The sequence below is a fragment of the Protomyctophum bolini genome (assembly GCF_963924005.1).
Source record: "Protomyctophum bolini genome assembly, chromosome: 3".
In the NCBI taxonomy this organism is placed as follows: Eukaryota; Metazoa; Chordata; class Actinopteri; order Myctophiformes; family Myctophidae; genus Protomyctophum; species Protomyctophum bolini.
In genome coordinates this window covers 815,983-824,713 of record NC_137864.1, presented here as the reverse complement: position 1 = coordinate 824,713, position 8,731 = coordinate 815,983, and positions in this window count along the sequence as shown.

Sequence of the window (8,731 nt, the reverse complement as noted above, 5' to 3'; positions counted from 1 at the left end):
GCAAGACCAGCTCGTGAAACCAATGTCGCCACCTAATCATCGCCAAGCTGGCAGACCAAGGCGTAAGAGGTCGGGGGGATGCAAGTCCATACAAGGACGGGTGCCCATCCCGACGGTCGACCACCAAGGTCTGGCAGTGCTCCAGCTGAATGCCGAGGGCCTCACCATTGCCAAACTCGAGATCATACGCCACCTCGCCGACTCCCACAAGGTTGCAGCCGTCCTCCTACAGGAAACCCACTGTATGACTGAAGACACCCTCAAGCTGCCCGGGTTCCATCTCGCTGGCTCCATTCCCAGCAGACACCACGGGATTGCGACCTTTGTGAGGTCTGATCTTGGATGGACAGCCTCTGGCCAATCTCCACCAGGCGCCAGCATTGAGTGGCTGTCCACCAGGATACAGGCAACATTGGTCATAAATGTGTACAAGCCCCCACCATCTACACTGACTGTGTCGGACCTCCCACTTGCCCAGGCACCCGCCATCTATGCAGGGGACTTCAATTGCCAGCACACTGACTGGGGATACTCCCACACGACACCAGACGGAAAGACGCTGTGTGAGTGGGCCTCCAACGCCAACGCCCAGCTCCTGTTCCACCCCAAAGAGCCACCAAGTTTCCACTCTGCAAGATGGAACACCTTTACCAACCCAGACCTCGCCTTTGCTGTGTGCGGCAACAGCGACCCTATTCCGGAGAGACGGGTCATCGATAGGTTCCCCCGATCACACCACCGACCGTCTGTCATAAAAGTGCCCTCTCTGGTGCAGCCAGTAGAGGGTAAACCTGTCCGTAGGTGGAACTTCCGGAAAGCCAACTGGGAGGCATTCACTGCGGAGACAGAGAGATCATCAGCCCGTCTCCCGGACCCAGACATCGCTGATGTTGACTCAGCCTATGCAGCCTACTGCGAAGTGCTCCTAACTGCAGCAAAGAAAACCATCCCACGCGGCTTTAATGCGAGATACATTCCGGGCTGGGACGAAGAGTGCAACCACCTCCTGCAGGAACATCAGCAGGCTGGCTCAAGGGAGGATGTGGACGCGACTGCAACGGCACTACTCAACAAGCTGGACACCACCCGAAGGGCCAGATGGACTGAAACTGTTGAATCAATCGACTTCACCCACTCCAGCCGTAAGGCATGGCAGGTTATCAACCAGCTCACTGGCAGGAAAACAACACCCCCCAAGTGTCCTCTTACAGCAGACGCCATTGCAGCCCAGCTCCTGAAGAACAGCCAATTCCAAGGTGCAGATAAGAACTTTGCCCGCCTCACACTGCGCGAGGTATCTGCCCTCTCTAGGGCACCAAGTGTTGAGGCTGACACATCTGGAGCCTTCACAACAGCTGAGTTCAGTGCGGCCATCGACAAGCTCAAACAAGGCAAGTCCCCGGGGCAGGATAACATCCATCCAGAGTTCATGATCCATCAGAGCGAGACAACATCTACCTGGCTCTGCTCCTTTTTCTCGTCTTGCTTCCAGAGGTCCAAGCTGCCGAAGACCTGGCGCCGTGCTGCTGTTATCGCCCTGCTGAAACCAGGCAAAAGTGCGGAAGACCCCAAGGCCTACAGACCCATCTCATTGCTCTGCGTGCCATTTAAACTACTGGAGAGGATGATCCTCAGCCGCATAGAGCCAGTAGTAGACCCACAGCTCCCCAGGGAGCAGGCTGGTTTCCGACGGGGCAGGTCAACGGTGGACCAGGTGACACTACTCACCCAGGACATTGAGGACAGCTTTCAGGCCAACGAGAAAGCTGGAGTGGTGTTGCTTGATCTAACGGCCGCATATGACACTGTCTGGCTCCGTGGACTTCACCTAAAGCTGCTAAGGACGATCCCAGACCGGCATATGGTGAGGTTTATAATGGAGATGCTGTCCAACCGCAGCTTCATCCTCAGGACCAGCGACGGCAAGAGAAGCAGATTGAGGAGATTGAGAAATGGGGTGCCACAGGGGGCTGTCCTCTCACCACTGCTATTTAACATCTATATCCATGACATTCCGGAGACAAAATCCAGGCAATATGGTTACGCTGATGACCTAGCAATCATGCTGCGTCAACCAACATGGTCAGCAGTGGAAGACGGTCTTAACCTGGACATGAGCACCTTGGCCGACTACTTGCGCAAGTGGCGTCTGCAGCTCAGCCTTGGGAAGACGGTGTCGGCCGCATACCATCTGTTCAACAGAGAGGCAAAGATGGAACTGTCGGTGTCTGTTGACAACAAGCGCCTAGAGCACCAACTAGCCCCCAAGTACCTCGGGGTTCGGCTGGACAGGACACTGTCTTACAAACAACACCTGCAGGAAGTAAGAGCCAAGGTATCGTCAAGGGTCTCGCTTATCCGCCGCCTCGCTGGCACAACTTGGGGAGCCTCCGCCAGGACACTACAGATCTCCACACAAGCCCTGGTGTTCTCTGCTGCAGAGTACTTTGCTCCAGCCTGGAGTAGAAGCCCTCATGTGAGGAAGATTGACCCGGTCATCAATAATGCCCTTCGTATTGTAACTGGCTGCCTGAAGCCGACCCCTGTGTCCTACCTGCCAGTCCTAGCAGGAATTGCCCCCGCCGGCCTTCGACGAGAGGCCGCAACCCTCGCGCTTGCAAGGAAAGCCCAACAAAACGACTGGCATATCCTACACGAAACAACAACCAAGGCAGCGCCCCCATACAGACTTAAGTCCCGTCACCCCTATAACAGGAGAGCACAAGACCTGCTTGGTTCCATCCCTGAGGACCTGTCTACAAGGGCATGGCTGGCAACCACCTGGAAGCGGGAATGGGAGTCGGCTGAGCCCACACGCCTGCACCGCTACATCCAAGACCCGGGAGACGGAGTCGAAGGAGAACATCTACCACGCCGGCACTGGACCCTGCTAAACCGCCTCCGTACCGGGGTCGGACGCTTCGGATCGTCTATGAACGAGTGGGGCCTGGCAGACAGCGCAGAATGCGAGTGTGGCGAGCCCGAGCAGACTGCGGACCACATCATTACCACCTGTCCTCTGTACAGACCTCCTTCAGAGGCTGGCCTCTTCCATGTGGGACCAGAGACAATGGCGTGGCTTTCGGACACTGAGCTGGACATTTGACGAAGATACACGAAAGAAGAAGAAGGCTGTCTGAGAATGGAAGTGCTTGTTTTATTATCTCTGCATACGCAGACGCGCGTCCTGGTTGGTGGGAGCAAATGTCAGCGCACCTGTCAATTTGTGATGACGTCTTTGGTAAACAACAGGAAGTATCTAAAATAAGTTCAACCATCACTCCGGCCCCCCCCTCGCCGGAGAGAAAGCCGTCCGTGTGCATCTCTTGAAAAAGTGGAGATAATTCACTAAATACGCGTTTTGTGCCAGAACTTTCACATGGATATAAAACTAGAGGACCATATTTCACTCCACGTCTTTGGAATTATTTAATGGGTGAGTACAAACGGAGCATTTATCACATTTATGCAGCACATTTTCATATCTACAAGGAAACGATGGAAGCTATCTATGCCTATGATACATGAAAATTTACGAAGTATAATTAAATGATCACAGGCATTCTAGGTCTATAACCGCTCCTAAAGCTCTTTAACAACGCTCCAACTGATATCTCAAGGGTATTTATTTTCCCCCAAGACGTGAAAAACTGCAAAGAATAACAAACAAATAATTTTTTAACAATGAATTATACATGCATATGAATTATGAATGTCCTCTTTAACAGTCGAGCTGTCTCTTTTAAGTGTCCATAATCATGAAATCGTCCATGTTCATAAATGTCCACATTATAAACAAACACAATGAAATGTCCTTTACATTCACATGTTCACAAACGACGACATGACAACAATACTGTTTACAAACAAAACAACAACATGTAACATACCGTGTGCGCCTTCTGCCAATTATTTTAGGAGAGTTAGTTCATTTTAATCCTTATTTCTTTATTTTAAGGAATTGTTTGACGTAGTAAGAGCTCCACCACTGAAACTCTGTTTGTTCTGACTGAGCTTAGCTCACACAGGTGCACTCAATGCTGCTCAACACTAATCAGAGGGCTCTGCCCCTGCATGTCCTTCTAGGTCATAAAGACACACAGCATACAAATACACTATGTTATCCAAAACAAAAATACATACAATGTTAACATAATTATACATTTTCAGAAAGGTAAGCAATACAATAAAACATTACAAAATACCCATTGCTGGGACAGCTACACTCTCAGAGTTACAGAGCTGTAAATATGAATTAATTTGTTTCTAACATTCAATAATATTGCCCCTAAAACCACCTAAAGGACCCCGCATGTTGAGAATCAGTGATGTAGGCCTACAGTATGTCAAAGACAAGTGCAAATAGTCTACATATACAACCACAAATGTTTTTCCTTTTACAGTATCAAATATACATTCACTCATATTCTAAACAGTGCACAACATAACAATGTATTTATTTATATTGTGCGTGCATGCGTACGTGCGTATAAATTGGAGTGGATGGGTAGATAGAAGAGAAGGTTCAAAAACACCACTTAGAGATAGATGTGTACTTGTTTTTACACTCAGATTTAAATGAACAACCAGGATGCACATTAACTGGATGACTGTTAAAGCACTTATTTAAACAGTGAGTGATTAAGCCCCATACGCCTATATAGCCTAGGCTACAATAACAAATAGACAAGCTATATGCTTGTCATTTTCACTTGGAAATAAAGAAATGCAGTCAATTGATTTAATGTTAAACTTATCACAGGGATTAGGCGTCTGATGTCACGCTGCGCTCCCGAATCATCTCACAAGTCGCAGATGATGTGCTCTCCTGTTTAACAAGGCCAGTAAAGCACTGTTTGATTAAGCATAAACTTGTAACATTGTGCATGTTATTGTTAACCTGACTCTGCCAGATTGCGGCAGTACTGAGTTCACCAGTTCTCTCCTCAGAATGCAAATGTTGTCCAGCAGGGGGATTGGTTCCACCAGGCTATGTTATTACAGGTCCAGAAAATGGGCTAAATCACCCTTAACAATACAATGGATTAAAATGGGCTAAATCATTCTTCAATATGAATAAATAAATAACTGTTAAAAAGTCCTCAAGTGACAATTAATTAATTCAGTCATATCCCTCATTACACTAAAACTATACACAGATTCTACGGGGGCCAGTTTGGAATTGCAGCCGTCCGTTGGTGCCCTTTGAGAGGTTTTGAAGGAGTCAACGGATGCACAGAGAGAGGAGAGCTGCAGACAGAGTGAAAAGCTAAAATATAGAATAATAACGTCAGTTGTGTGCAACAAAACACAGCATTAATGATGTTAGGCTGTTGTGAGGAGCAACATTGAGTCATCTAAAGCTGTACGGATTTCATTTGCAAACCCGAGTGACAAACAGTGTCCCAGCTCTGCTGGTGACTGTTTAGTTTGTTCAATGAAGAATTGAGTAATCAACTGTAATTTAAGTTTGTTTGGTGTTCAGCTAAAAACGTTTTTGCACTTTAAGTGTATTATACTTTATTTTGGTAAAAAGAATGTGTTCTCAATCAATGTTACTCCTTTTTATTTGTAGTGTCTCACTCACAATTTCTGGACCCTGCACTTAATTTATAAGGAATATCAGTGAGAGGAAGATTTATTTTATTTTGTTTTGTTTCGTTTGGACTACTGTTGAATTGAATTGTAATCGTTACATTATTTGTGAATTTGAAAAGTTTAATGTATCTATTTCCAAAAGTATTTGAAGTGAAACCTTATACAGAATTGTGTTTATGAAGCTATTGTTTTAGACATTAACACAGAGATGCCTCTGGCCTTGCTTTATGCAGGTCAGGCTTTTTGGTTTGGATCAGTTCTGTTCTGATTCTGCAAATAAATGCATTTAATACTAAACTGTACTGGTTTCAACACTGCAACAGTTGCACAAGGTGTCAATCAGTCAGTGTAGTTGGGTGCACCCACAGATTTAAAAACCCTGAGGTTTAAAAACCTAAGATTCATCTATTGATATCAAGGTATACCTATTTCATTTGTTGTTTACTGTCATGCTGTATGTTTGTGCGTAATGTTTTATTCTACTTTTTTCCTATTTCAATTTATATAAATGATTTGAGACTTGCATCTGGTCTCATTATTTACCCCTCTGGCTCCAGTAGACCAACCTAACTAGTCCTACGTCTAACCCTTGATTGTAACTTAGTAACTGTTCTACACTCTCTATTCTATACGACACAGGTGTTACATTATATTGTTTTTAAGAGTGTACTTTTAATTGCTTTTTTACATGTATACTTATAACCTACAGTTTTATATTAACATTTTAGGAGCCGGGCGCACGCCAAAGTTCAAGTTCACGCTGGAATGATGAATGCCGGAAATTGCTGTCATTCCGGCGTACGCCCATATTTGTGTTTATAAGTGTGTGTGTGTGTGTGTGTGTGTGTGTGTGTTTAGTGAGCAAGACTTTACTATAGCAGTTCCTTAAAGGACCACCTCGCCACTTATTTATATGAAGATAATAAGATCCTGACTAATGTTCTAATGTTCATGATAAAAACCACAATCCCTTAGATAGCACTTTTTGTAGACTTAGATTAGCATTTGATAGACTTATAGCATGCTATGTAGACAGCACTAGAATGGCATTGTATGTAGTCATATCACTTCATAGTATTATGTATAGCATAGTATAGTATTGATATTCCATTGTTCATTTCTTAGCTTACGCATGTAGGAGCAGTGCACCAAAGCATTATGGGAATTGTAGTGCAGGAAGGTAGTGAGCTCAGTGTCCATGATAACTACTTTTTATGTATGTGATGTATTGCCATGCATTCTGTTCTTGCTTAATGTAAATCACTCTGGATTAAGAGCGTCTGCTAAATGCCTAAATTGTAATCCCTGTGTCCAAGTGTCCTTGAGCAAGACACTGAACCCCTGATTGCTCCTGATGTGCTGGTTGGTTCTCCGCCATCGGTGTGTGAATGGGTGTGAATGGGTGAATGTAACGCACAGTCTATGTAAAGGTGTGTGAATGTGTGTGAATTGATGCACAATCTATGTAAAGCGCCTTGGATAATGGCGCTATATATAAATAGCTCCATTTACCATTTGTATTTACCATTTGAAGAACACCATGGGAACAATATTTATATTACTGTAATAGTTATATTATTTATAATTTTAGAACACCAGGAACAATATTTATATTACTATAATAGTTATATTATTTATAATCTTAGAACACCAGGAACAATATTTCACAACAATATTTTCATAAGAAGAAACTGTGAGGAACAACCTGGAGGACATTTGCACGCCTTTTATTGATTTGTTTTTTTAAGAGTTAAGTTTTACAGAAAGTAATCAAAAAAAGAAGGGAGAGAAACCAACTCATATTAATCTTTGCTTCTCGTTGTTTACCAATTAACAGTTTTTACTGCCCTTAACATTATTTAGCATAATTGATTGATTGTTTGATTATATTAAACAGAAAAGAAAAAATCATCTCATTAAACAGAAAGTACAATAAAAGTGTACTACATTTGAATTCCCATTAATCAACCTATCTAAACAAAATGCTAACTAGTAGAACAATTTCAGTTAACGATGAACATCTTGCCATATTCAACCAGGTCACCAGAAACCTCCTCCTAGCCAGACTACCAAAATGTGACTACATTTCCTTATACTTAAGGCTCATACATAGTCTGGATTTACGGTGGTTAGGTGACCACCGAACTACAACATGACATCACTGAGGTGACCACCGAACTACAACATGACGTCACTGAGCCGCGGTGAAGAGCAAACCACCGCCACCGCTCCAGCCCTTCTCTCTGTTTTTACTCACCACCGCTCAACGTTATTTCAGCTCCGGTGGTCACCTCATCACCGGAGCGGTGGTCACCTCACCACCGGAGCGGTGGTCAACTCATCACCGGAGCGGTGGTCACCTCATCACCGGAGCGGTGGTCACCTCATCACCAGAGCGGTGGTCACCTCACCACCGGAGCGGTGGTCACCTCACCACCGGAGCGGTGGTCACCTCATCACAGAAAATCCAGACTATGAATAGGCCTTTACCCCTCAATTAGACCACCCCCCAATAGAGCTGCCTCTACAGGTTTATATAGGTCTCAAGTCCACTTTCTCTGTCCATCAACCCTTACACAATAACACAACACAGTGGACAATAACCCTTACACAATAACACAACACAGGCTGTGTTCTGCCCATCAAACACAAATGTTTGGTCAAACCATGTGACTTCCGTTGGAATTGCATTGTGGCAAGACACAGAACATGTGTTCTGAATGTGTGTATGGGGCCTTACAGAATATTTCAACTTTAACAACATACTTATCATCATAAAAGTAACAGGTCTATAATCTGTTATTCTTCACTTAAATTCTTCACTTCATTCATAATCTAAATGATTAAAAGCCATTACCAACTGCATGTACTTTATCGAAGCAGTTTTGTTTAAGCAGAACAAATAATCCATTGATTTAAACTTATGATCTCATCTTTAAAATCCTTTTTTTTTTTTATATATATTTTTTATCCCACGATTTTGTAACCCATTTTCACCCCTGTGTCAATCATCTAATGTGATCCTGGGCTCTACACACCCTCCACCAACCTAGTCCCCATATATGGGGGACAAGGGGAGAGCAACGGACTTGAACTCATGCTTCCTTCATGCCTGAGTGTCCAAGTTGCTCCT